The 26,050-nt window shown below is 37.9% G+C and overlaps 1 protein-coding gene across 4 annotated transcripts in view; it reads right to left on the bottom strand.

Annotated features, from left to right (window-relative positions):
• SNX7 (sorting nexin 7) overlaps nt 1–26,050 on the bottom strand; it is a 178,180-nt gene that overhangs the window by 22,762 nt on the left and 129,368 nt on the right. For 3 of the 4 annotated variants that reach the window (XR_006206433.1, XR_006206431.1, XR_006206432.1), the window contains exon 10: nt 14,277–14,444. The gene's annotated coding sequence lies outside the window, so the exon portion shown is untranslated. Of the gene's footprint in view, nt 1–14,208; nt 14,445–26,050 lie in introns of those variants that run through there. The other variant, XM_042952996.1, reaches the window with a different exon arrangement.

Here is a 26,050-nt window from a genome sequence, read left to right as displayed (position 1 = left end):
AAGCTTTGATGAATTCCATTGCTTTCATAATAAAGTCAAAACCATGAATATATTTTATAGGGCTCTGAATGATCTGGGCATTGCCTACCTCTCAGCTCATCCCTATTCAGTGCCCATTCACATCCCAGCCTCTGGTAGAAATGAGTTCCTGAGTCTCTGAATGCACCATGCTTACTGTTGTACTTGGGCCATTGGCTTCTCTCATGCCGTTCTCTCTGCCCTGACACATCTACCCTCAGTTCTCCTCCAACCAGGTTGACTCTGAATAATTTCTCAGACCTTGGATCAGGTACCTTTTCATTTAGAAGGATTCCTTCTCTGTGTGGCTATAACTGGCATGAACAGTACACTTCTAATATCCTATTTTAATTTTCAATTTACCTGCCCACTAGTCTCTAAGCTTTGCAGGTGCCTCCTTGTAACAGCTGATAGGAGAAAACGACTGTACAGGAAATGTAGCACAGTTAATGAACTATATGGCTGCCATTCAAGGTTTTGGGAGGTGAGGGCACTGCAAATTCCATCCTATAAGAGATAACTGAAAGGTTAGAAAAGCAGAGAAAAGGGTCACAGTTTCGGGGAAATTCAAGCAGTTGAAAAAAATACTGTGGGAGTAGCACATAGCGGACAACACAATTAGAGTTGACCAAGTTTCCATGCACTCTTCGAAATTTCCCAGGGTCTCCTGCAGTTGGGTTATGGTCACATGACTAATTCTGGCCACTGGATCAAGTGACGACGTGTGTGTCACTTCCAAGTACGAGGCAATTAACAACAGATGATTTGTTGTTCCCATCTCTTTTTCCCTCCATCAAAGTGATCATGAGGACCACATATTCCAGAAAGCATAGTTCACGAAATTCAGAAAGGCATTCTGACCCAAATGAGAAAGAAGTAAGGCTTTACTGTGATAAGCCACTGAGATTTCAGGGTTCCTCTGATATGGTCACTAGAGTTAATTACTCTAATACAGGGAATAATGACTACCTTCAAGTATTCTGAGAAGCTAGTCACGTGAAAAAGTAACAAATCCCTGAGGAAGAGAATTAAAACTGAAGATAAAACACAGAGAAACAAATATTTTTAAAAGACAGACCATTTTGTAATAACCAGAGCTATACAAAGATGAATTTGACTCTGTTAAAAAACAAGCAATGTTGGTGTTTGGACACCATGGCAACCTTGCAGAAGGGACTGAAGCATTTCAAAGATGACTGGACCAACACTCCAACAGAGAGCCATATCACTGTGGAAGGAGCAATAGTTTTTAAGAAGAGGAATGATCCCCGATCCCCAGCAAGGCTGCCTGGGAAGTCCTGTGTTATTACTCTTTAATGGCAGCAAGAATATATATATATATATATATATATATACATACACACACACACACACACACACACACACACACACACACACACACACACACATATACATACACACCTGTCTGGGACCTGCTGCCACCTGGAAATTTACCTCTCATCTTATCACTTCATTTGATGAGCTTGGAAGCTACCTCAGCACCCAGATTATCCCTCCGATCACCCCTTCACCAGTGCTCACAGTTTCTCATACTGGCATCTTGCCTTTTCTGCATTTCCATTCATACCAGTCTCACTACTTTCTGGAGTCTCTTATCCATTATGTTGGAATTTCCAGTCATAAACATGGGACCTTAAAGCAATGTGACCTTGTACCTCCCAGACTAAAACTCAGATTAACTTGGGTGCTATCTGCCAGAAACAGGAAATTAGATAGTTTGGTGCTTCTGATCTGTTCATTTTTCACTCGCTACATGCTACAGTGACAAGGGAAGAACTTCCTTGAGGTAAATTTGCAACTGCCCCTTCCAGGGAGCATCTTGTTAGGAAGTAAGTTCAGTTTTTACCCATTTTACTGATTCTTAACTCAATGCACTTTAAAATGGATAGATTCAGTAGGCAGCAAGATGACAATCACTCATTTATTCAAAATGTATCTATTGAGCACCTACTATGTACCAGGTAAGCTGAAATTATATTTGCATAGAAATAATACAGTTCCTGTTCTTAGAACTTGCATTCTTTAAAAAAAAATTTTTAAGTGTTTATTTACCATCAAAAGAGAGACAGTGCAAGCAGGGGAGGGTCAGAGAGAGAGGGAGACACAGAATCCGAAGCAGGCTCCAGGCTCTGAGCTGTCAGCACAGAGCCTGATGTGGGGCCCGAACCCATGAACCGTGAGATCATGACCTGAGCCAAAGCTGGACACTCAACCGACTGAGCCACCCAGGCGCCTCAGAACTTGCATACTAATGGGACTATAGAAAATAAATAAGTTGGGGGCGCCTGGGTGGCTCAGTCAGTTAAGCGTCTGACTTCAGCTCAGGTCATGATCTCACAGTCTGTGAGTTCAAGCCTCGCGTTGGGCTCTGTGCTGACAGCTCAGAGCCTGGAGCCTGCTTCGGATTCTGTGTCTCCCTCTCTCTTGCCCCTCCCCTGCTCATGCTCTGTCTCTCTCTGTCTCAAAAATAAATAAAAACATTTAAAAAATTTAAAAAAATAAGATGTGGGAATAAAAAAATAAGTATTGATGAGCAATATGAAGGAGACGTACACAACGCTATAGTAGAATGTAACTGAAGTACTTCATTTATTCTGGGTGGGTTGCTAATATCCCAGTTAGGCTGTTTGACTTAGCCAGGGACCTTAATAATTAGACTCTTCATATCACCCACAGTCTATCTCATAAGCTGCCATATTTTTATCAGACAATTACCACCAAAACCCCAAACATAGTGATGCATATTGTTGGATCACAATCAACTAGGATAGCAGACTGGAAAGAAAGAGAAGATGTAGCATCTCTCTTGAAAGAGGAAAGTAGAACTCTTGCCAATGCAACAGCCAAGATTCAAAATTGAAGACATTTTCAGAAAAAAGGACCAAACAGAGCTGTTCAACCATAACAGCTTATCCCAGGCAGAGAAAGGACACAGATGGACAGGGGATTACTGCCATGTGCAGCCCAATGCCACCACCAGGTCAGGGCTCAGCAGTGCTCCAAGCCGGCATGCAGGAGAACACCCAAATGCCATACGCCATAGGCAGCCATATGCAAACCCCACTAAAAGGCCGGCTGGTTGTCTCTCTACTTTTTAAAACTGGCATTTAAAATCACTCTGGCAGATGGAAGAAAAGTATGTAATAAAAGTTGACATTTCATTTTACTCTGTATGTTTGTTAAGTTAATTCTGTTATCATTCACTGGGAGATCAGTACTGAATGGTAATCAGACTGTGACAGCTTGTAGCTAATATAAAGAGTATACAGTTTGTAAGGGCCAAATAGATATGAAATGATAAGCAACAATTAATCACAAGCATGTCATTACCTTACGAAGTTCCAGGGTGACATAAAAGGTAAAGACAAAGGTACTGAAGGCTAAATCTGTGTTTGGTCATGTATATTTTACCATGCATTTTCTTTAAGTTGTACATTTTAAGAAAGGAAGCAAGGGGAGAGGAAGAGAGTGAAGGAAGGAGGGTGAATTTCTATTTTTTAATTTGGTCAGAACTCTCACATCTCGTTTTCTGGACTAAACTAGCACTCTCTTTTCCAGTACCTTGTCTCTTTCATTCAAAAAGGCAGCTTTTAAGTAGATAACTCTTAGCCAAAGTCTGTTACTTCTAACTCAGAAATACGCCACTTCACACATTCAATTCAAATAATTAAATATGAAATATGAAGTTCTAAATTATATTCTTTGACCCCCAAAGTTATAATAAGTGTAGCTGGCTTTCCAGAATCCTTGGGAGTTGTCAAAGAATTAATTTTTCCTCCACAAATGGATTTCCTTTTTTTCTTGCTCCATTTATGTTATGCTATTCCATCTTTCTAGTTTTTCTTTTCTTTTCTCTTTATCCAATATGTCACTGTAGTGGATGCCACCAGAGCCTTGCCTCTGTACCTTCACCCACCACAGAGGTGTGCAGGTCCTATACATGCCAATGGCTTCTTATCTCAAGCCCCTGCATTCAGGGAAGGCTGGAAGAGCCAGAGGGTTAATGCCATCAGAAGTAACACTCATCCCTGGGGGGGGCTTGACTTCATGGCCCGATACCCCGGCCTCCTCGTCTCTTGGTGGGAATATTCTGAGATGTGTTTTTTAGAGCCCTTTAAAGAACACCAGATAAAGTGAGATCCACTTGTCCACATTGGTAACCTCACTGTAGCACCATCTTCCCTTCTGTGTCCCACTTTCAAACTATCTCACTCTGCTTGTTGGAATCCCTTCTCAAATAAGCTATTAGGCCCACATCCTCGCAGAGACTGCTTTTGGGAGAACCCAAACTTAGACTATCACTAATGAAAACTAGTTCATCAAGCATTTAAACAAGCACTTATTATATACCAGGCACTTTCCAATGTTTGCATGTAAGAATTACTTACTCCTAGAAGTTCTTCCCTTTAAATGCTTCACCAGAACAGTATTATTCCCCACACCCTTGGCGGGGCAAATATAATGTCCTTATTTTTGCTTGATATATTCTTTGATCTCTTTTATTATTTACTCTCCTATGTGTGACAATGAAAGCCCAAAGGACTTGAGTCTGCCCATGTACCTTGGCCACAGCACACTTCTTGCACATGTGCTGGGGATGGCTACCTCAGTGTGGCCCACTGAAAATCCACACAAAAGGAATATTCTAGGGGAAAAAAAACATTGGCAGTGGATATGGTAGATAATAGGCTAATACTCTCAATATACAAAGCACATATACAAATCAAGAAGAAGTCAAATATGAAGATTTCTTAAAAGGCAATAAATAACTTATAAAGGGCCCATAAACAGGAAGATTTTTTTTCAACAATACTAGTTGTAGTAGGCTGTTTGTTCCAAGAATAGCTGTAACAGCATCTCCCATTCGACATACTCTTCCAACAATATGACGCTGATGTTCCTCAAGCAATGTTACGTGACTTCTGAGGCTAGGTCATAAGAATGCCATGCATTTCCACCTTGCTTCCTTGGAATGCTCAGCCTTGGAACCCAGCCACCATGCTGTGAGGAAGTCCCAGAAACACACATGAAGAGGAGAAAGACCTACAGAAAAACCCAGAAAGACCTACATGAAGAGGAATTAAGGCCCCTGGCTGCCACCTCTGGGTCAATAGCCTTGACTGAGTAAATCTTCATGAAAATGGATCCCTCAGGCCACAATCAACCTGTCCTGTTCAATGCTGCATAGAGCAAAGATAAGCTATCCCCACAAAGCCCCACCCTAGTAGAGTTGTGAATAACATAAATGATTGTTGTTGTTTTAAGCTACTATGATTTGGAGTAATTTGTTATGCAGCAATAAGTAGCTGATATCTAACTTGATATCTGGAAATGGGTGCTGCCATAACAAAACCTTAAAGTATGTGGTATTGGCTTGGGGCTGAGGCAGGGCATAGGAGCTGGAAGGAGCTTGATAAGACTTAGTGAGATCTTAAAGGGACTTGAGGAGAGTGTTAACAGGTACATAAAGGACCTCAAAGCACAAACATTATTGGTGAGGGCTTAAAAGAAAATAAAAATGTTATGAATGAATAAGAATGAAATGTTATTAGAAACTACAGAAATGGGTTCCTTGTTATGTAGAGGCAGAAAGCTTAGCAACACTACTGCCCACTATAATGTGAAAAAATAGAAAATGTACCCTATGAGCATAATGCTCTAGCTAAGGGGATTTCCAGGCAAAATATTAAAATTACCACCTGGCTTCTTCTCCTAGTCTTTGATAAAATATAAAAAGAACAAGTTGAGCTAAAGAAAAAAACCTGTTAAATATCTAAGATTCAGGACTTGCTGGGCTCAAAAATAAAATTATTTCTCATTCCCAGTCTCTCCAGATGGCAAATGATTCTCAAATTAAGTATCACAGCAAAGATCAAATCCTGAATGGGACTATAAGGTTTTCTGTTGCCTTCAGAAAGTTCTAATATAAAGTCTTATATTTAAAAAAAAAAAAAAGTTACCCCATGGTCCAATAATTGTACTACTAGCTGTTTATCCAAAGAATACAAAAATGCTGATTTGAAGGGGCACATGCACCCCAATGTTTATAGCAGCACTATCAACAATAGCCAAACTATGGAAAGAACCCAAATGTCCACTGACTGATAAATAGATAAAGAAGATGTGGGATGTGGGGTGTGGGGTGTGTGTGTGTGTGTGTGTGTGTGTGTGTGTGTGTAATAGAATACTACTTGGCGATCATAAAGAATGAAATCTTGCCATTTGCAACAATGTGGATAAAACTAGAGTATATTATGCTAAGCGAAATAAGTCAGTTTGGTGAAGACAAATATCATCTGATTTCACTCATATGTGGAATTTAAGAGACAAAAACAGATGAATAGAGGGGAAAGGAAGGAAGAATAAGATAAAAACAGAGAAGGAGGCAAACCATAAGAGCCTTAAATACAGAGAACAAACTGAAGGTTGCTGGAGTGGAGGTGGGTGGGGGATGGGATCAATGGGTGATGGGCATTAAGGAGGGCACTTGTTGGGATGAGCACTGGGTGTTATATGTAAGTGATGAATCACTAAATTCTACTCCTGAAACCAATACTACACTATATGTTAACTAACTTGGATTTAAATAATAAAAAAAGTTCAGACAAACAAGGTCACTTTAACTACCTTAAGAGAATGTCTTGTAGATTTCACCAAAAAATGGGGCTTGTAAGAATATAAATTAAGTGTTTGGTCATTTAGTTTCTTTTTAGGCAGCCCAAGGTATAAAAGAACCAGCCTTAAAGACACTTGTACTTGTGGCTTTTGTGTACTAGATGCAACCTCAAGAATTATAGAAAAGTCACAAGATTTTAAAAAGAATTGTTTTGGCACAACCGTTGCCATCATAGATTCAAGAGGGCAAAGACAGTACAAAATGAAAAGAAACTCTGTACCAACATCATTTTATAGGCAAGAATAAGTGAAGAAGATTTGTGAAAAAGAAAGAACTTAGGGAACAGGACTAGGAGATCTTGAGAACCCCTATAGGGTAAGACTGAGCCCTAATAAAAGAACTGGCAAAATGTTTCTTGCTGGATTTCAGAAGTGCTGGGAGCCAGTGGATACTGTGTGCTTTTCATATCCCCACTTTTGTACAATTAATCTTATTCTTATACCACAATTGTACGTTTGGGGGAGAGGGAGCTGGAGGACATAATGCGTCCCTTTTAATTCATAACTCTTTAGATCAAACTGTAGCGAGTTGCTGTACATGAGGAGACTAAACCCAATTTAAATGATATAATACTGGACATGAGCAGATGCTGTCATGGGATGAAACTTTGGAAATTTTGGAAATCCAGAGGTGATGTAATTTGCATGTGAAAACTATGTGAATTGTTATGGCCAGATGGTAGACTGTGGCAGACTGCATTTTGCAAAGATGGTTATCATCAGTATCTCTTATCCCACGTGGTCTTCTTACAGTGCCATCCTGATGCTCCTCCCATTGAGTGGTGACATCTATGTTCCCTCCCAGGGAACAAGGGCAGACCTTTGTAATTGTCTCAACTGTGGAAGTGATGCTAAGTGTCTTCTAAGTATGGGTGATAAAACTCTTCCTAAAGAAAGAATGTAGTAACAGAGGTGGAAATATCATCATGGGCCATAAGAAAATGGAAAACAGAAAGGGATTTTGGCAGTATATTTTCAGCACTTTCTAAAGAAAACAGGCAAAAAATCTGAGAAAAACAGTTCTTACTCACTGGAGAAGTGGAATGTGCTATGAACCAAGGAAAGTTTGTAGGGCATCACCCTGGTTCAGGAAAACCATCCACAAGACATTGTATTTCTCTTTCTCTGGTTCTATGTCTACTGAAAAACATCCTAAATGCCAATTCAACAACCTCAGACTCTGTCACTGGGGAGGAATTGACTTGGGTAGAAGAAGGATATCCTAGTTGCTGGAAATGAAAATCCCTCAGGCTTCATTAGTGAAATAGGCATCTGGTTTACTTAAATTTGGTTAATATGAGTTAATATTTATTATGATCAATGAACTATGGTTATGTCATTGAGTTACTGGATCTCTAAAGGTGAAAAAAATAACCACTAGAATGTAAAAAAAGTGCTTGGGAAACCCATTCTAGAAGGCTTTCTGTCTTCCCTTTCCATCTTTTCATTTGAACATTATTCAATTTTTAGACTTCATGAAATGGATTTAGAAAATGTAGTGTTTATACAACAGGCTGAGTTGAAATGACAGGCAAGGGTAGATACAGGCCAATTAGTAGGCATTTATGATGTTAGAGACCTTAAATAGTGGTTTAAATATTTTCTCCAAAGGATTTTGCAATAAAAATAGGCATCTAAGTATGTAAATTGTATTTGTTATTTTAATACATTCATTACCAAAAGCCTGTCAGATTTACCACTCCAGTATCCTTTTGGTTGGACATTTCATAGTCTCTGGCAAGTGAAAATTGTCTTTGAACATCTGCTAGAAAAAGAAAATAATTAAATCCATATGGTCTGAAACCCCATGAGAAATTTTAGGATTTAGAAAACAGCACCTAGATCTAGTAAATATATACCTGATTTTTTTCTTTACCATTTTGTGATCCTACTCTTTCCTCTTTGCGCTATCTGCCCTTATTAAACTTTTATATAGATACTTAGAAAATGACCATTAAATTATCTTCAGAACCTTTCCAAATTCAAATCCAGAATCAGATATGCAGTAAGGATATTTGACAAAAGAAAACCATGAACTTTCATATCAAAAAATGAGAGATATATCTCTAGCATCAACTATGCCCCCACCTTGAGCTCCATAGTGGACAGCTACATTCACCAAGCACAACATACTGACTCCCTTCTCTGTGTCTGGGAATACCCTGGTACCTCATAGTCTGCTTGATAACCTTCTTCAGCAGAATGGCTCGCTGGAAATGAGTATAACATGTACTATTCTTTCAAAAGGAGATAACCTTAAAAATATTTTTTTAGAAAGTTCCCATTTACAGGTTAATACCTGATTTTCTTTTCTTTATCTTCCAAAATGAAACAATATAAACTTTAAGAAATACATAAGGAAGGGGCGCCTGGGTGGCTCAGTCGGTTAAGCGGCTGACTTCGGCTCAGGTCATGATCTCGTGGTCCGTGAGTTCGAGCCCCGCGTCGGGCTCTGTGCTGACAGCTCAGAGCCTGGAGCCTGTTTCGGATTCTGTGTCTCCCTCTCTCTCTGACCCTCCCCCGTTCATGCTCTGTCTCTCTCTGTCTCCAAAATAAATAAACGTTAAAAAAATATATATTAAAAAAAAAAAAAAGAAATACATAAGGAATTATCATTCATATTTAAACTCTATGAAAAAACATCATGATGCCAATCCCCAAATCTCAAGATGACAATGGTTACTTTTTTACAACCACAGTACTCACTACATGCTCTTAGCACATTTGTAATATTTCATTACTGTTTATTAATTCCCCTTGTCTTTTTCAGACTGAAAGATTTTTGAAGGTGGCCATGTTTCCCTGGCCTACAACACAGTCAGCATTATTAAATATCTTATGAAGGAACAGAAATGAAGAGAAAGGGGAATAAGAACACAGAGGCAGAGTTGAAACTATTTTATTCCATACTCTATATCCTATATTCTGGCCAAATATAAGCAGTATTGGCTTAGAATTATTTCAGGCTTGATGGAGTATGGAATAATTTATTAGTTTCCAGAACATCCCAGAGAAATGGTCATGGTGAATATTGGATGATTTCTGGGTCACTCAGAATTGTGTTCATTCTGGGTTAGTTTCCAGTTCATCTTACAGATTATTTTCAAACCTGGACTACTGCACCTAATTTGAATACTTTCCAGTGATGGGAATTTCCAATTAAATGTCTGATTTCAGATGAAATCTCAAGGTGAAAAATTAATTCATTAAAATAATAATTAAGCAGCTACTCTGGGGGAGGCGCTGAGACATATTAGAGACTGAGACAACAAATGGGAATCCTGGTCCCCTCTCACTCTTGGGCATGGCCTAGGATTGTCTGCTTAATGGACAGATTGGGAAAGCAAGGAAGAGCCTGCATCATCTACTCCCTGTCCACTCTGCTCCAAGAGCTCCACTGTTGAAAACTGACAAGTTAGCTGGACAAGGACCTGTCGGAAGGCTTGGGGTCATCATACAAGGATAAGACTCACCTTTTGTCATTCAAGTTGACAAAATGCAGGTTATTTGCAGAAACCTGTTTTCTGTTATCTAAGCAACAAAAATTACCCTTCAATTTTCAAAGAATGCAAAGAAATAAATCTGTGTTTGAATGCCTTTAGAATGGATTACAAAGCATGCTATATTTTCTGAGTAAATATGCTTTTCTGGGCATTATGTATAAGAAAACAAAAAGTCCCAGTTTATTATACACCACCAGAAAAGAATGTCTCCTAATTCACAAAAGCCCTTCTAAGACCAAGTTTATGTTCAGGAGACTGCAAAGGCCTTCAATGTCAGTCCCTGTATTTTCCAACCTTCAGTCTGGTGTGGAATTTTTTTCTCAGTGGTAAAGAATTTGTCTGTGTCCTAATTTATGTGTTTAGAGAATAAGAAAACAGATGCACAAAAAAATGAGGAAAATACCTTTTGAAAAAATCTAATATTTCAGAGAGTATCAAAGTAGTCCTCAGCACATTGATCAGTTTTGCCAAATGTATTTAAATGATTACTATCACTTTCATTTCAAATTGTCACACTGAGGGCTTTCGGATTTCAGTCAGATGCTGGGTAGTAAAGAAAACAGAGACTTATTTCCTCATTTGTAAAGGGAATATATTTTGACTCACTTGGGGCTGGGTGTCCAGCCCCTTAAGTCACCCCCCTCTTCTGTGAGTTACTTTTACAGAACTATTGAACTCATGGCTCCACCTCTTGTTCCATTTCATCCTTACAGGACATTTCACTTTCTCTGTTCCTCACTCCCATCCATCCCATTTATGCCTATGGATTTTAAATTGGAGTACAAGACTAGTAATTCACTAGAACCGTCAGAAGTAAAATTCAGGAGAGAGACAAAGTGGGAGAAGGAGGGGACCTGGAGGGCGGGAGATAGAAAAGCCATGCTTCGAGAAGAACGCTGGCGCAATTCTGATTGGGATTGCATTGAATGTGTAGATTGCTTTGGGTAGCATTGACATTTTAACAATATTCATTCTTCCAATCTGTGAGCACGGAATGTTTTTCCATTTATTTGTATCTTCAATTTCCTTCATAAGCTTTCTATAGTTTTCAGCATACAGATCTTTTACATCTTTGGTTAGGTTTATTCCTAGGTATTCTATGATTCTTGGTGCAATTGTGAATGGGATCAGTTTCTTTATTTTCCTTCTGTTGCTTCATTATTAGTGTATAAGAACACAACTGATTTCTGTACATTAATTTTGTATCCTGCGACTTTGCTGAATTCATGTATCAGTTCTAGCAGACTTTTGATGGAGTCTATCGGGTTTTCCATGTATAATATCATGTCATCTGCAAAAAGTGAAAGCGTGACTTCATCTTTACCAATTTTGATGCCTTTGATTTCCTTTTGTTGTCTGATTGCTGATGCTAGAACTTCCAACACTATGTTAAACAACAGCGGTGAGAGTGGACATCCCTGTTGTGTTCCTGATCTCAGGGGGAAAGCTCTCAGTTTTTCCCCATTGAGGATGATATTAGTTGTGGGCTTTTCATAAATTGCTTTTCTGATGTTTAAGTATGTTCCTTCTATCCCAACTTTCTTGAGGGTTTTTATTAAGAAAGGATGCTGAATTTTGTCAAATGCTTTTTCTGCATCGATTGACAGGATCATATGGTTCTTATATTTTCTTTTATTAATATGATGAATCACATTGATTGAGAAACTTAATAGAAGACCATGGGGGAGTGGAAGGGGGAAAAAAAGTTAGAGAAGGAGGGACTCAAACCATAAGAGACTCTTAAAAACTGAGAATAAACTGAGGGTTGATGGGGGTGGGAGGGAGGGGAAAGTGGGTGATGGGCATTGAGGAGGGCACCTGTTGGGATGAGCACTGGGTGTTGTATGGAAACCAATTTGACAATAAATTTCATATTAAAAAAAAAAAAAGAAAAAGAAAAGTCATGCAAAGCAGTGGAGAGATGCTTGGGTTACCAAGGGCTTTCCTGTTGCCATTTCAGTACATTATAAGACCTCACCATTCATCCTGCCTCTCAGTTTTGTTAGATTTCCTTTCCCCTTGTAATAAATCTCCCTTTACTTAACCTACTTGAGTAAGTCAGGTCTCTTGCTACCAAACAATTTCTAATTAGGGCAGGATGAAAACTATCTGTTAAACACAGTTGTGAGACTCAAAGGGAAATAGGGCTTGTTAGAAGATAAAACACTACTAAAACTGTTATTAAATATTTTTGTTATTAATATGATTAAAGTTTCATGCTCTTCCATCACCTTTTTTTTAAAACTGGAGTGGTGGATTTCTATTGTTATTGTTATTATTTCTATTATAATTAGCTGGTCCTATCAAGAAGGGAAGAGTGCATATGCTTTCAATGGTGCTCTCTTCAAAAACATGTATGTGAATATATGTAAATATAAGCACACACACACACATATACATATATATATATATATATATACACATATATATATATATGTGTATATATATATATACATACATATATATATATATGTGTATATATATATATATATATATATATATATATATATATACAAGCACACAATTTATTTTAATCCAGATTAGAGCCAGAGAATTTAGGAAGGGATCGCTTAAGTGAGATGATAATATAAAACCAGAATTTTGAAAGCCACGTTTAATAGGTCATTCATATGCTTCTCTCTTTTGTTAAGCAGAGTTTTACTTAGCCAGCAGAGGAAGTTTTACAGTTTCAAAAATATAGGAATCCCATAATTTCTTTTTTAAGAATATCCAAAAAATGAGGCCATTATATTTCTCAAAAAAATTAAGATTCTTATATCTGATCAACCTCTTTCATCCATATTTAAAACACTTTTATTTTATTGTAATCAATGCCACCAGATCATGCCTACATTTTTAGTCATTTCTAGGATAGATTGAGTATAATCAGTTATAGTAACCATGAAAGAGCTAAATTTAAATGTTAATGTAGCAATGTTCTTTCTCCCTCTTTTTTCTCTCTGTGTGTGTGTGTGTGTGTGTGCGTGTGTGTGTGTGTTAGAGCCCTTCACCTTTCACTAACCTCTCCAAATAATTCAAACCCTTTATAATTCTCATTCATAAATTCTGTGTTTATTATGTGCATTGGCCATTGAATTGATCATCGTTTCTCAAATCTGCACAATGCGCAAGCCCACTGCATTTTTTTATTTTAGGTTACAAGCAGAGTAGAAAACAGGCACACTTTTGTCATTTTAGGTCACAAGCAGAGTAGAAGACAGGTGTGCCCTTGGAAGGGAGCCTGCAATACACTCCACAACACACAACCAAACGGTACAGTACATGCATTTAGAAAAATAAGGTAAACTAACCTTAAATGCAACCCAGAAGAAGTATATAGGAGAAGGAGGGATACAGAGACACATCCAGAGCTACAGCCACGTACTTGGAACAATTAATGAACACGAATAGAGATGTTATGAAATTTAAGATCTTCCCTTAGGAAACTGCCTGGCACACAAAAAGGTGTTGAATATATACATGTCTATTGGTAAAGAGAAACATTAAATACTCTCTCTCATTTTTCTAAACATGTTAAACATGTTAATTTCAAATTCTGATTCTGATCATCCTAGCACTTGCTGTCTTTGGGCCTTTGATTCTGTAGACTATAGTTTCTGCTGTCTGTCACTGATGGTGGCTTGTTTCCTTTTGTGTTTAGGGGAACTTAACTGTGACAGGACTTCGAGGCCTCTCTGTTCAGAGAAAATTTATGTTTACTTCTGCTAGGTGCCCAGGGCATTGCCAGCCATAACCACTTTGAAAGGATTCATTGATTTAGTATTTGGGGAGCCATACAAGAGGATTCCATACTCTGAATCCAGGCTTGTGGGAAATAATTCCTAAAGAAAATTGCTTTTTTGCAAGGGTGGGGTGGGTTGGAATAAGACTCCATGCTCAGCACAGAGCCCAACATGGGGCTCGATCTCACAACCGTGAGATCATGACCATGAGATCATGACCTGAGGTGAAATGAAGAGTTGGACGCTTAACTAATGGGCCACTCATGTACCCTTCTTTCTCTTTTTCAATGGAACCAGAGAGCAAGTTCACTCCCACCTTCAAGACTTTGCATCTGCTGTTTCTTCTTCTCTAGAGCCTCATGTTTGGTCTTCTTATCTTCCACGTTGTAAGTCAAATGTCATCTCCTTCCAACTGCAATTATTTTCACTGATTGAATTTTATTCTTCACACCCGTCACTCCATGAATCCACAAAAGTACAGTGTCTGTAACTCAGAACACATTTGTTCAATTGGTTACTTAAAGCAAATAAAATAAAATTTCTGTCTGTGATTACATCCGTCAAAAAAAAGACACAAGGATTTTCACCAAATTTACAGAATTTGTTAGAGATGATGAATCCACATTTATGGAAAGGGACATATGCAAAATGAACTTTGTGGAGTGCAATTTTGCTAATATTTTCATTTAAGTTCCCATTTCCTTTTATCCAAGATGGACTATTAACATCATCTATGTTATTAGACACCTAAAATAGTTTATTTATTATCAAACTTAAGAATAAAAGCAGAGACAGTTTATACAACCCCATGACAGGATATCATGAACTCCCTGAAAAGTCACACCTAGACATATGGATGAGTTGGACTAATAATTTCATGTACATTTAAAACAATATTTCAAAAAATATCTGCCCAATAGTAATTTATTGAAAGGGAAAAGTGCCTGGGTGGCTCAGTTAGTTAAGCGTCCGACTTCAGCTCAGATCATGATCTTGTGGTTTGTGAGTTCGAGTCCCATGTTGGGCTCTGTGCTGACAGCTCAGAGCCTGGAGCCTGCTTCAGATTCTCTGTCTCCTTCTCTCTCTGCTCCTCCCCCACCCATTCTCTCTCTATCTTTCTCTCTCTCTCTCTCTCTATTTTGAAAATAAGTAAACATTAAAAAATTAAAAAAAAAAAGAAAGGAAAAATGTCTCTTTATGCCTCTGTCATTATAGTTAAGACAATTCAATCACATACCCTGAGTGCAATGTAATATTCCAACTTAATTTGGAATCTTCTTTTCTTCTGTAGTTTTCCTCACTCACAGTTTACATACACAGATATAGAGGTAACTTATAAAGATACATTACAAAGTCCTGTTCAGAATATCATTGACAGTTTTCTCTTTTTTTGTCCTTTATGTCAGCAAAAAAAAAAATTTCACCTTCTCATTAGTTCTTTCTCATTTTTTAGTTTCTTTTGGAATTTTCTAAGTCAGAAAACACCTCAGTAGGCATATTAAACAGTTTAAAGTTTAGGGGAAAAATGACTAGTTCTCACTAAATGCACTATCTCATGCATTTTTCAATTTCAGCTCTAACTGCTGACTTTAGGCAGCTGTCAATTGGCTGTTCTCAGAATGTTGTCACCTGTTGAAAAAAATCTCAAAAGAAATCCATCAGTGGTGGCAAGGAGTGTTTTGTTTTGTTTTAGTTTTACTCCAAGATGAGGTTCAATTTGGCAGCAGCTAAACTACGAGAAAGAAGCCAACTACAAACAGAGTTGTGTGCAGAAACTTGAATTAAATGACACTTTGTATTCAATTCACTGTAGTTGTTTTAGAGTCACTTCCATGTTGATGCCTCAGGCATCTTTTCGCTTGGCCCTGCCCATCAGCCCTTGCCCTTTGATCCATAAAGTGTCCATAGATTACCTTCTTAGCTTGGCAATACCCTCATGCTTGATTTTCTCCAGAATCTAAGCAATGAATTTAGCCATTGTTGTTTCTTCTCCATCAGGAGGCAAAATACCAAAGCATCAGTTACCAATACAAGGACACCAACTTACATCCACATATTTACTGCCCGGTTGGTTTGGAGTTGGGTCTAGTGGCATAGAAAAGGAGAAATAAGAATGGACAAAGGGTTGATGCTAAAGGAAGGGAGAAAATTCACATATGTATGTGAACATTTACAATCCATCTTCTGATAAGGTAAGTCCTAGATCCTAGAGCCAAGCTACATTGGATTGTCTGATCCCCTCTTTCTTCCTCTACCCTCCCACCTTCCCCAGCAGTCTGGCTCATTTGTTGAGACCCCACCATGTGCCAAGCACTGTGTTTTATCTGTAAGCTTATTTTAAAATACAGTACCATGAGTTATATATTTTTATACCCATTTTAAGGATGAGGAAATTCATGCCAAAAGAATCTCTTTCTCAGAATATCACCTCTAGCTGGTCTTCAAATCCATACATTCTTAGTTAGGAGAATGAGACATCTAAGACTAAGAGAATGATGACCATACATTTTGAGCCAAAAGTCCAGAATTTTAAAATGAGTGAGGTAGATTTACCATCAGAATCAAAGCTGTAAGTAGGTGGAGTATGCGTTCAGGGGAAATAGGAAGATCCTCTTGTCCAATAAAAAAAATCTCCTATGACCAGTGATTTCTGAAATTTGTTTAACAAACAACAATGAAAATAAAACATAATAAAAAAGGATAGAAATTTTAAAAAGTAAATATACATGAGGACTAAGGACTAATAATACCACTAAGCATGTATTTAGTTCTTACCATGTACCAGAGACTATGCTAAGCACGGATGAATTGTTTCATCTGTAATCCTAGTAACAACTATGTGATTAAGGTATTATTTTACTCATTTAAAGGTCATGGAATGATATCAGCAAGATGGCCACATAAGATGTCCTTCATGATATCCCTTCTCAACAGCAACAATTTGGCATCTGTCTATGGACAAAAGTCCCTTTGAGGATCTGTGGGATCCAGCACCATGCACCAAGGGTCCTGGAAGCATCTTCACACCCTCCAGACTTTGGTCCCAGCTGTGGACCCTGAAGTGGCCTGGAACCACCTCCAGGACCTTTTGGCCATGGTCTGGGAGCCTCTGGAAAACACTGTTCTAGACAGCTACTCACAGATAAAAGAGCCTTTGTGAAAGTCCAGCAGAGAAGTTCCAGCACACCACTAGAGGAACATAACCTGAGATTGGACACATTGGAGTCAGAGGGAATTGTTGGACTCTCCCAGGTCACCCCTCCCCCAAGGCCATACAGTTTAAGACCAAGACAGTGCTTCTCAGGCCCATGATTTCTCCTCGGAAGAATAGTGAGAGGATGTGAGGAAACACCTGGCTTTCTCAGCTGTGCAGAATGCTGCCAAAGAGGCCCATTTGCCTTGTTCCTCATTCAGAGTACAAGTCATGAGCTACATGATGGGGCTAGGGTAAGGGGCAGGGAGGGACAGGGAGAGTGGCAGCCAGGGTTTGGAATGAAAGAATCAAAGGGATGCAGAGCCTTCTAACCACATTACAGACTCCATGGGGAGGTCTGCCCACAAGCCACTAGGTCACCTTCAGATCCTCCCAACTGGCCTACACGACACCTCCAGAACCCCAAGTGCCTCACCTACACACACACACACACACACACACACACACACACACACACACACACACCAACCCCATCAACCCCATGGCAGGCTCCTTGTGCATGCTCCCAATCGTAGCAAGAGCAAGATGCTTCAGACAGCTAGTAGGCATGCTCAGAAAGCCACTGATTCAGTGGGCCTGGGAGACAACACAAACCTGAGCATTTAGCACCAACCTTGGGAAACCGAGAGGGAGGCTGTCAGCATTCAGCCTGGTGCTTTGTAGGATCTAGAGAAGGCATTCAAGAGGGAACAAAAAGTGTGGAGCAGGTATATCCATAGAAGGTTTGAGAAAGCCTAGCAAGGCTGAAAAAGATATTTTTCTCCTGAAGCTAATCAGTAAAGACTGGAGGAGGTGACAGCTACTTCAAATGCAAGGACAGCAATGCAAGACTTCAAGGAATGTGAAAAATCAAGGAAACATGACACTAGTATAGTATCACAATAATTTCCCAGTAACCAACCCCAAAGACATGGAGATGTGCAATTTACCTGATAAATAATTCAAAGCAGTTGTTCTAAGGATGCTTAATGAGGGGCACGTGGGTGGCCCAGCGGGTTGGGAGTCCAACCTCAGCTCAGGTCATGATTTCACAGTTGGTGAGTTCAAGCCCTGTGTCGGGCTCTGTGCTGACAGCTCAAGCCTGGAGCCTGCTTTGGATTCTGTGTCTCCCTCTCTCTCTGCCCCTCCCCCACACATGCTTGCGCTCTCTCTCTCTCTCTCTCTCAAAAATAAATAAACATTCAAAAAAATTTAAGGACGCTTAATGAGCTATAAGAAAATACAGATAGACAATTCAATGAAATTAGGGAAACAAAAACAAAGTAAGTTTAACAGGGATAAAAATCATAAAACTGTGGTTATTCCAGCACTATTCACAACAGCCAAGGTATGGAAACCACCTGAGTGTCCATCAATGAATAAATAGATAGAAAAAGGATGCCATGGTATGTATATTTATAATATTCCTTTATATATTATGTATAATATTCTATTATACATATACATAATATTCCATTATACATATACATGAATAATATTCCACGGAATATTAGAATATTATTCTGTCATGAGAAAGAAGAAAATCCCGCCATTTGTGTGACTGTGAATGGACCTTGAGAATATTATGTTGTGTGAGAAATTAGAGAAACATAAAAACCGTATGATCACTTATATGTGGAATCTGAAAAGCCTGAATCATAGAAACAGAGAATAGAATGGTGTTTCTCAGGGGCTGGGGGCTCTGCAAATGGGGGAGATGGTCAAAGGGTACAAACTTCAAGGTATAAGATGAATAAGTTCTGGGGATTTATGTACAGCATGATGACTATATTAACAATATTATATTACATATTTGAAAGTTGCTAACAGAGTATATCTTAAATGTTCTCATCATTCAAAAGAGGAATTATGTGAGGTGAGCAAAGGGTTAACAAACCCTACTGTGATCATTTTGTAATATATTTGCGTAGCAAATCATCATGTTTTACACTTTAAACTTATACAATGTTATATGTCAATTATATTCCAGTAACGGTGGAAAAAAATAATTATTAAAACTGAGGTTTAAAAAGGTTAACTAAACTTCCTAAGGTCACCGAGTCACTAAGTGTCATAGCTCAGGTCTGCATGACTCTAGACCAAGTGCTTCAAGCAACAGAGCTAAACTACTTTGAGAAGGGGAACCAATGACTATAGCCTAGGTGACCTAAGTCACTATCTAAGTTGGAGGCCAAGCTCCATAGAAGAGGATTCCCAAGATTAACTGAACACTCAATGAATCACATCATAAAAACCATTTATGGAGCAATCTTAACACTGTACCAGACATTAGGCTACATGCTTTATCTGGATTATTTTGTGTTTTACTTACAACAAATCTAAAGGAGAAATATTAACATTATCCTTACATTGAAGTTGAGGAAACAGGTTTACAGAAAATCAGTATGTTGCCAGGACTTAAATCCTAGACTCTGGGAATCATATATTCTTAATCATTTTATACTACTTCAAACATCTCTTTAGAGTGAGAGCTCTAATTCCGTGTCCTTGATACCCTCGTACTTGAAGGGTTCTGCCCTTCCATCTGAACCAGTCTTGGGTGAAGCGGAGCTGAGTGGATGGAGTAGCCTCCAGCTCCTCCTAGTGGCTAGAGTGGCCACTAACATTTTCTGAAGGGTTTAAGTACTGAGAATCAAGGCATACCAGGAAACACCAGCTTGTGGCTATGTCTAAAGGCCCGGTAGGCATTAAACACCTGCAGTCAAACCCATCCTGAGCCTCTGAGGCCTCATTAAATGTCTGACATCTGGTAAACACCAGGGTACTTTAGCAACTGGGGAAGAGCATCACGCAGATTAAAATGATAAAATTACCCCCAAATTAGTTCGGCAGATGTGGAGCAGAGACACCAGGAGTTTTGTTTTTCAGTTTCTTCCTTGCATTCCACAACAATAAATATCCATGCTTGTTATCCCAGCTAATTACACAGTTCTCTAGCACCAAGGAAACTCCATTTTCCTTTCATTTCTGACACACAGCTTTACAAGCATCTCCTCTAATGACCTGCTTCTTCCTCTTTTAAGAACAGAGTGCTACAGCCATCCAGCTAGTAATTCAAAACTAAAAGCTACTCCATCCTCCAACCCGTATTCTTTTTAGGGTTAATTTTTAAGGCATGTCCTAATTACAGGAATTTTCAGTCTTTAAAAAGTGGCTATTTTCAGACCTGTTTACAAGACCACAATCTGAAGCATCAGTCAAAAACAGCTTGAACTGATTGCATCCTTCTCTGGAACAGAACATCTAGCAGCAGAACATCCATTTGTAGCTGGTCCATCTGCCCTGTAATTAAGGTTGCGTTGCAGCTCTGCTCCAAACTTATTTCTGCAGGAGAACAGCTGAGATTCCCCTAGATAAGATGTCAGAATATGTGCTACTGGAATTGCATCCAATTTGTTGGTTAACATTATCAGAGCCAATTTAGTGCTGAATTTAAATCACCAGAAATGTTGGTGATACGGCAACATATATCCACAGTAGCTTTTGTAAAGTCAGTAATCGCTGCCTTGCTCTCCCAGGAGCCACTTGAAAATCCTCTTCATAAGACCCATTCAAAGCTCAGGGAAAGAAACATATTGCTGTTGAATGGGAAAAAAATGACTCATTATGTACATCAATTCTGTATTGTGCACTTAAAGGCTGTAAAAACCAACCTTTCCAAATCACAAGTAATTTTTCACCATGAGTTCATTCTCGTGCCATTATTCACACAGACATATAATGTAATATGCATTTTAAAAACAAGAAATCAACTTTAGGGATCAAGTAGTTCAAGGATGAGAACAGTGTGGCTCAAAGGACTCAATGCCTCCTCTCAGAGTGAAGTGAGAATCTCTTAAAATAAGAACATTAATATCGGGGGAAATCTTGGGAACAATTTTTTTTTCATTAAAGCAAATTCTATGAAAACAAGCAGCAAGTGTTTTCAGAGGCTGGTATACTAATATTATGTGAATCATATATTGCTAATATATGTTTATGTGTTTTTTATCCAAAAGTATAATGATTAAACAGACCCAAAGAATTCCTCCATGTAAAAATAGAGAATATAATATCAGACTGACAAAATTTGCTGAGAAGCTACTATGTGCAAAGCACTGTTTTGCTCTGAGGTACATAGTGGTATAAAAATTTGATACCAACTGCCTGCCCCTCCCTGTTTGTCTACTTTTAGAAAATTCTTTCCCTGAAAATATGATGCCCTTCTCTCTTCTGGCTGACAGCCTTACATTATCCCACAGCCTTACAGCCCTGAGATTTAGATTCAATTTTTGAATCACCACAATGCTACCAAGGGAGAGGTAGGTAAAAAAGATGGATCCTGTCCTAACACTCAGGAGCGCACGTGCACATACACACACACACACACACACACACACACACACACCAGATTTTATGAAATCATTCCCCAAACCCTCTCTTAGAATATTCAGATAAATTAGCTTTTCCATTTAGCTCCCTCTCCTGACAAATATTTTAGGAATCTAGCTCCATACAAATGCTTTTTGTTTTCTCCCGAATGCAGAACCTATGAATGAGCATGTTTTCAAGTCAATAGAGACATACATAATTTATAAGGGGATTTTTAAAAAATCATGCATTTCCAAATGCAGTCATTAAGGTTACAGAAAGTAATAAAAATGCAGAGAGCATCTTGTGGTAGAGACAGGCATTGGGAACACCCTACTGGCTTAGCCAGAGGAAAACCACCCCACTGGTTCACTTAGCAACAGCTGTGGGATCCAGATTACAAATTCCTCCCAAGGCAGTATGAATATAAGCTTTGAAATATTCATCTCTCCTCCCAATACAAATTTGCTGATGCATTGCTGTCTCAATATTTCTATAAACTAAAACACCCCACCCTCAGAGCAGAGCAAGTTGAATCCTAAATTCTTAAGAAATAGAGTGTACGATGCTCAAGAAGGCACATATGAAAAGATTTTCCTTTGGAATCTCAAAACAAGTTGGCAGTTGGTAGCAAGAATGAACACAGAGATAAAATCAAAGACTCTATCACTATTTTAGGTTCTTGAATCCAAAACACAAACATATTTGTGGTTGGATTAATAGTTTCCTTTCAGGAGCCATCTCCAGTGAAATGCAGGGACATTATTACATAATTTAGACGAATATCTTATGTGTTGATTTACAAACATCACTACAGAATTGGACACAAACAAACAAACATCCAGACTAAACTATATGAAATGCATATTCACAGTGACTGGGAAATACCTAATGTAGATGGAAGGTAAAGTTCTGAACTACTAGCCTTAATTGAAATTGTGATAAAAGTGAAGTTTAAGAAACAGACAGTTATCCCGATTTGTATTCTAATTTTGTTTCAACAAGTATTGGATATATTCTGTATCCTAATAATAATAATAATAATAATTCCTAATATTACATCAAGTGCCAGAAATATAAGGATAAAATACACATGTCCTGTCCCCAGGAAGCAGAAAATCTAATGGGAGACATATATACAATAGAGTCTATTGTGACTAACAAATCTGCATACAGTAAGGACTACTAGGCTGTAGGTAAAGGAATTTAACCTGTTATTCAGTTAGCCACATTTTCATAAACATAGGCAAATAATTAACTTAGCTGTTATTTTTGCATTTAATAATTGACACCATTTTATTAACAACATACTTTAACATGAACTATTTTATGCACTCTTCACCACAATTCTATAAAATAAGCAGGTAATGAAAAAAACTGAACTATCCATATATCTTAGATTTGGAAGTCATGTTTAAGATCTTTGAAGCCCATCTGTTGGTATTGAACATACATGGTGTTCAAGAAGGATTCCAAGCTCATGTTGAGGCTTAACGGGAAAGAAAGCCGCCATTGATTGAAAATGCCTGCTAGGGCACTCAGGACAGTAAGTGGCAGCATAACTCTTCTATTTGCTAATCCTTTCTGTCCTTTTTCTCAGCTGCTTTAAAAAACTACAATGAGATACCACCTCACACCAGTCAGAATGGCTAGGATCAAAAAGACAAAAAATAACAAGTATTGGCAAGGATGTGGGAAAAAAGGGATCCTCGTGCACTGTTGGTGGGAATGCAAACTGGTGCAGCCACTATGGAAAACAGTATGCAGTTTCCTCAAAAAATTAAAAATAGAAATACCTTATGATCCATTAATTTCGCTACTGGGTATTTACCCAAAGAAAATGAAAACACTAATTTGAAAAGATATATGTACCCCAATGTTAATTGCAGCATTATTTACAATAGCCAAGATATGGAAACAGCCCAAGTGTCCACTGACAGGTGAATGGATAAGAAAGATGTGGCATATACACACACACAATGGGATATTACTCAGACATAAAAAAGTGCGATTTTACCATTTGAGACAATACAGATGGACCTAATGGATATTATGCTAAGTGAAATAAGTCAGAGAAAAGACAAATTCCATATGATTTCATTTATATATGAAATCTGAAAAACAAAGCAAATGAAGAAACAGAAAACAAAATCAGACCCATAAATCCAGAAAATAAACCGATGGTTGCCAGAGGGAAGAGGGGTAGGGGATAGTCAAAATGGGTGAAGGGGAGTGGGAGATAGAGGTTTCCAGTTATGGAATGAATAAGTCACAAGGATTAAAGGTACAGCATAGGGAAAATACTTAACAGTGTTAAGTTATTGTTTCATGGTGAGTGATGGTAGTTACACTTTAGGTGAGTAGAGCATAACAGATTTATCGAATCACTGTGTTGTATACCTGAAACTAACGTAACATTGTGTCAATATACTCAAATTAAAAAAAAATTACTAATAGTATTAATGGCCCCTTAGTATGTAGCTTCCAGCTGCATTCTGGACACTGAATATTAGGTGGTCTTAGGTCTCTCCACCTAGATAATTCTGAGCCTTTACTCTAGTACAGAACAAGTTCCAGGATTTTTTCCTTAGCTCCATCATGTCCACAGTGTTATCCCATTCAGAGTGAATAATCCATCTTTTAATCATTTTAAAACATTTCACAGTAGTGAACCAAAGAGTGCTCAATGTAAGTTTTATTTGCCTTTTCATTGACATCAATATAACTTTATTATCCATAATGTGTTTGTTCAGCCAAGATTTTAATTTGCCTCTGGCTACTCTCACTTTGATCTTTTGCTAAGTGCTTCCTACTTCCCTACCCATCAACACTACTGATTTCTCAAATATTTCCAATAGCATATTTTCCCATTAAGTTTTTTTTTTTATAAGATCTGAACTTTGTGGAAGAAAATTTCTATGCACATTTTAAACATAAAAGCTACTGACACCATTATTATTTTATGATATTCTCATATATATGTACACATATATACACATACATATGTACACACACACACAGAGAGAGAGAGAGAGAGAGAGAGAGAGAGAGAGAGAGAGAGAGAGGAAGGGAGGCTTTCTTTGCATACTAACATTAACAAGCTCAAATTTTAAATTTGGTTTCATCTCAGAAACCATCATTAAGAGCAGCAAGGTAGACATACAGTCATTTCTATTCCAGCCATACCAAGAGTTGGTTATTATTTAGCACATGAATGTCTGGTTGAAGTTAAACTGACTGCTGTGGAGGACACTGGGAAAACACACAAACCCAAAGTATGAAAGAAGCCCTCAGGCAGAACACACATAACACAAACAAGTTAAGTTTTGGGGGAATCAAAAGTTATGTGTGGATTTTTGACTGTGCAGGGCTGGCATGCCTAACCCCTGTGTTGTTCAAGGCTCAAGTGTAATTTCATTCTAGAGAAACTTCCCCAAGAAACTAGTTTTATGCAAAAGGTGAATGCTTCAATATTATTTATAATAGTAAACCATTTAAAACTATGTAAATGTCTAACAACAGATGGGTGATAAACTATGGTAGGTCTAAATGATTGAATTTATGACAGCCATAAAAATCAGAGTTTAGTACAAAAATGTCTTCTGTAATATCAAGTGGAAAAAACAAGATACATGATTTTACATTGTATTCTGACAAGTAAATAAGATTTTTCATTAAAAAGTGCAGGTAAATTATGCCAAATATTAATAGCAATTATAACCATATAGTATACATAAAACATTCTTTTTTTTGCATTTTCTAAATTTTTCTGTAAGAAATATGGATTGCTTTTTTCATGAGAAAAATATTTTTTCCATGAAAAGTTTTAAACTTCCCAAATTGAAGAATAATTTCTTTGGTAAGAGCATGGATTGAATGATTTCTATGCTGAAGAGTTAGTTGCACAATGATATGTCAGTAGGTGAGTCACCACAGAGAAGGTTTTTCTTCTATTGGTTTCCAGGGCTGAGATGAGGAGGAACAACATATCTAGTTATTGGCAAAACAGCAGTCCCGTAAGAAACATTCCATTAAAGAGGTTTCCAAAGTGATTAAAATATTTATATGCAGAGATATTTAGTCAACAATTTGTATCATGGAATAAAATAACAGTAATGTCAATGAAAAATACATATATATATATATATATATATATATATATATATATATATATATATATATATATATTTTAATTTTGCCACTGTGAAACTGTCCTTCGTCTTTTAAGGCAGCACACTCCAAGCTAGAGTGTTAACAAGGGTGGCGAGAGAGAGAAAGGTCTGCATTCCTAAGTGTACTCATTTTTTTAAACAGCTTTATTGATGTAAAATTAACACACAACAAACACTGCATGTTTAACATGCATAATTTGATGAGTTTTGACATATGTACACACCCATACAAATATTAATACAATCAGGGTAATGAACATTTCCATCACCCACACAGGTTTCCTTGTACCTTTTAAAAATCCTGTCTCTGGCCTCTCCTGATTCCGCCCACACACTCTCTACCTGAATTAGTCT

This window comes from Panthera leo, chromosome C1 (genome assembly GCF_018350215.1).
Source record: "Panthera leo isolate Ple1 chromosome C1, P.leo_Ple1_pat1.1, whole genome shotgun sequence".
Classification (NCBI taxonomy): Eukaryota; Metazoa; Chordata; class Mammalia; order Carnivora; family Felidae; genus Panthera; species Panthera leo.
This window is presented reverse-complemented; position numbering and strand designations above follow the sequence as displayed.